This window comes from Pipistrellus hanaki (genome assembly GCF_964339955.1).
Source record: "Pipistrellus hanaki genome assembly, chromosome: 2".
NCBI classification, from domain to species: domain Eukaryota; kingdom Metazoa; phylum Chordata; class Mammalia; order Chiroptera; family Vespertilionidae; genus Pipistrellus; species Pipistrellus hanaki.
The window spans coordinates 89,275,845-89,280,106 of NC_140504.1; the positions used below are offsets into that span (position 1 = coordinate 89,275,845).

General features: G+C 45.1%; 1 pseudogene across 1 annotated transcript; it reads left to right on the plus strand.

Annotated features, from left to right (window-relative positions):
- The first annotated feature begins 671 nt into the window (after nt 1–671).
- Nucleotides 672–1,206, plus strand: LOC311617404 (jun dimerization protein 2-like; annotated as a pseudogene). The gene has a single exon. The product of its transcript is annotated as a jun dimerization protein 2-like (transcript).
- The last annotated feature ends 3,056 nt before the right edge of the window (nt 1,207–4,262 follow it).

Here is a 4,262-nt window from a genome sequence, read left to right on the forward strand (position 1 = left end):
TTCTCAGGCTCATTTAGATGTACTTTCAGGTTTTTCACATATCCTATCTATACCTATCTATACTAATAAAAGGGTAATATGATAGCCGAAACTGGTTTGGCTCAGTGGATAGAGCCTGCAGATTGAAGGGTCCCAGGATTGATCCCAGTCAAGGGCATGTACTGTGATTGTGAGCACATCGCCAGTGGGGGGTGTGCAAGAGGCAGCTGATAAATGATTCTCTCTCTCTCTCATCGATGTTTCTGACTTTCTATCCCTCTCTCTCTCTCAAAAAAAAAAAAAAAATCAATAAAATATATTTTAAAAAAGGGTAATATGATAATTAGACCAGATAGATGAGATGTCTTCCAGACAGAATTCCAGATGTCCTTCTGGACTAAGTCATATTGGTGGGGGCCTAGGCAGAGGTGGTTAGGTGCCATCAGGTAGGCAGGCAAGTGGTTAGGGGTGATGAGGCAGGCAGGCAGAACCCCACAATCCATTGTCTCAAAGAGGGAGACCCATGCCGTGTGACACAGCCTGCAGGAGGTACTGGCAGCGGTGGATGCTGCAGGGCAGAGCTGGTGCCAGGGAGGCTCCTGAGCAGCCATGGCGCCTGCAGCCTGGCACAGGCCGGGGGGTCGCAGTCTCCTCCCGAGGCTTCTGCAGGGCTGACTGCCACTCCTTCTGCTATGATGCCTGGGTAGTTCCCAGATCCTTCCATAGCTGCCGGCTCTCTGCCAGGGCTCGGCCCCCTGACTGGACTCCCCAGCTCGGCCCTGAGTGCAGAGGAGCCGAAATACACTGACATCCACAACATTGGAGCCATGATCGCCCCTTTGCACTTCCTGGAGGTGAAACTGGGCAAGAGGCCTCAACCTGTGAAAAGTGAGCTGGACTGGGGGAAGAGGAGCGGATGGAAAGGCACTGGGGAGAAAACAAAGTGGCACCAAGCCGATGCCAGAGCTAGAAGGAGCGGACGGAGTTTCTGCAGCGGGAATCTGAGTGGCTGGAGCTCATGAATGCGGAGCTCATGAATGAGGATCTGAAGCAGGAGCAGCAGCAGCTCATCCTGATGCTCAACTGGCATCACCCCACCTGTGTCATAGGGACCGACTGCGTTAGGACCCCAACTCAGAAGGCAGCCCACTGCTAGAGCCGCTGGAGAAGAAGGGACCATGGGCTGGCAGGAGGAAGCGGGGGAGGAAGTGGAGGAGGAGGAGATGAACAGAGGGAGGAGGAGGATCCCAGAAGGCTCTTCCTTGCTGCATGAAAAACTCTCAGTGAGGCTCAGCACAGCCAGCATCAGCCGGGCTTTTTGGTGAAACTCAGATCAGCCACACCAGGGGAAGAACTCCTGGCTGATGAAACCCAGAATCAGCTAAGACCAAAGAAGTCCAGAGAGGGAACTGTTCTGCCTGGGGCAAGGCTTTCAGGAGGCAGGACAGAGGCTCTGGGCTGGAGAGAAGCCCAACTAGGCAGCTGTGGGCTGAAAGAAAGGAAGAAAGAGGGAGGCCCAGGCTACCCAGCTGATGACACTGCAGCAGGTGGGTGGGGCCTCCCTCAGTAGGATGATCGATATGGGGACCCCACCATTGATTGCCCCACAGAGGGAGGCCCAGGCTGGCCAAGTGATAAGTGATTACACCCCATGCCTGTTGCCTGCAGAGGAAGGCTATTGTTGGCAGTGGCGGCGGGGAGGGGAGGGCAGTGCTGCACAGATGGAAAGCAGTGGCAGCAGTAGGGGGTAGGGCCATCTGCCAGCAGCTGGGGGAAGGAAAGGCCCGATAGGCCCTGATCTCAATCCAGGCCTAGGAACCCTATCCGAGGGTCCCAGATTGCAAGAAGGTGCACGTCGGGCTGAGGGACCCCTATGAGTGCATGAATTTTTGTGCACCAGGCTTCTAGGCTATAATAATCTATAATAATAAAAGCATAAGATGCTAATTAGACAGGATGGCTGAACGACTTACTGGATGATTTTCCGGACAAAGCTGGGATTGTGAAGGCTGGGCCCCTTGCACAAATCTCTTGTGCATCGGGCCTCCAGTCATATATAAGCTGCTTACTCTCTGTGTACAACTTCACATGTAGTATCAAATTAATCATACTCCTCCATTCAAGGCACCTGTCATAGTAACAGTTTGGGATGCCCTTTCCCTTCATTTATCTAATTTATAACTTTTTGCTTTCTTTTTTTCTCTCTAAATCTCTGCTTCCTTCTTCATAGTCAACTAACTTAAATGTGTTGGATATGTATCTTAAGGTTTGCATGTATTTGTATTATTGTCTGATGTTCAAGTATATATGTTCAATTTAGACACTAAGCATTTATGATTATCATCTATCCACTTTTCTATGTATATTCTAGTTCATTGCTTCTAAATGCTGCATACTATACAATATTTTTACTTGTCTGAAATTCCCTTAGGATGAACTCCTAAATTCACTATACATATCAGCTACCTCAGTGGTGCATTAGTTGTTTTTATCATTGGCTTTATTAACAGATATTACTCAGTATATGAATACATAGGAGGAGATTTGTGCTCTTTGCCACCTTTTATATATAATTCTAGCCCATAAATGTGGGCAGATATGACATAGGTGACTTCTGTGCTGGAGCATTTAATTACCAATCTGATCCCCTCTAGAGCTGATCTTTTCCTCCTCACACTGTTCACAATGGGTGGCTGCACTCTTGGCCTGCAACTTGTGATGGACTCACAATGTGAACCAAATCCAGACCTATGTGATTGTAAGGAAGGGGTTTGGAGGCTATCACAGCATAATATAACCTCTCCTGACTCGTGCAGTCATCATGGGTGTCCCTTCCCAGCAGTCCTTTGTGAGAATATATTGGGGCTATGTAACCAGAAATAGGACTTATAGGACACAGGGGTTATGCAGTATAAATCTGAGTTAGTATTGCTAGAGTGCTCTTGAGGAAGGTTAAGCTTGTCTGGTTTCTCCACATCCCCACTAATAATTACCACTATTCAACTTCCTAATTTCTATCAGTCAGATGGTTGTAAAGTGGTAAATTACTTTACTTTAATTTGCATTTCTCTGATTACAACTGAGCTTGAGGATCTCTTCATGTACTTGATAGCTATTTGTGTTTAACTGTCTGTTTATTATCTCTTTATATCATTTGTGCATATTAGCTTCTTCTCACAGAATGTATGTTTAATATGGTATGATGTATTTACTCATGCAGTATAGCCTATTTAATAGTCTTTTTTTTCCTAAAGGGAGAAAGATATATTTACAGAAACTTTTCTTTCCAAGGTCACCAATAGCTATTTCCTGTAAAACTCAAGACTTTCATACCCACTCATCCTTTTTTGTTTTTGTTAATCCTCACCTGAAGATATTTTTTCCATTTTTAGAGAGAGGGAGAAACAGAGAGAAACATAGATGTCAGAGAAACAGATCAATTGATTGCCTCCTGCATGCAGCCCAACCAGGGCTATGAAACAAGGGTATGCAACAAGGTATGTATTCTTGACTGGAATCAAACCCGGGACCTTTCAGCCCTGAGCCAAACTGGTGAGGGCCCTACTCATTCATGACATCTATAAAATCAGAGACTGCTATCTCCCAGCATTGCAGGCTTGGCTGAGGGACAAACCCCTACCCCCATATAGGAATTTTGTGCACTGGGCCTCTAGTTCTTATAATAAAGAAACAAATATTTCACATTAACTTTGTTATTAATGCTTTGAGTCTGGCTACATATGTAATATCTCTAATTATCTTATCATATCCCAACCATAGCAAATAGTTAATATGAAAATAAAAATATTACCTAAAAAATATGCCACTTTCATATTTAAACCATTTATTTCAATCAGAAATCACCGCTATGGTCAAGATAGAAATGATAAGTCATCTTTAATTCTCTTTTATTTACTAAGATGGGTCACTTCTTTGTTTCTCCATTCCAATGACTTCTGACTTTTCCCCTTTCTCTCTGATAGGACTTATCCTTGTCCATTGACACCTTTCTGCTAAGAAGTCTACCACTCAGACCCAGTGCAACAGAAAGACCAATGACTAGAATGTCTGACCAGGTTTTACATAGTTTAGCATAGATGCTCCATTTTTTTTTATTGATTAATGTATTACATATGTGTTCACATCTCTCCATTGCCCCCTACCCTACTCCCATAGATGCCATCACCCCCCTGCTATCTCTGTCCATTGATTAGGCTTATATGCATGCATACATGTCTTTTGGTTGATTTCTCCCCCTTACTCCCACCTTCCCCTGCCTTGAC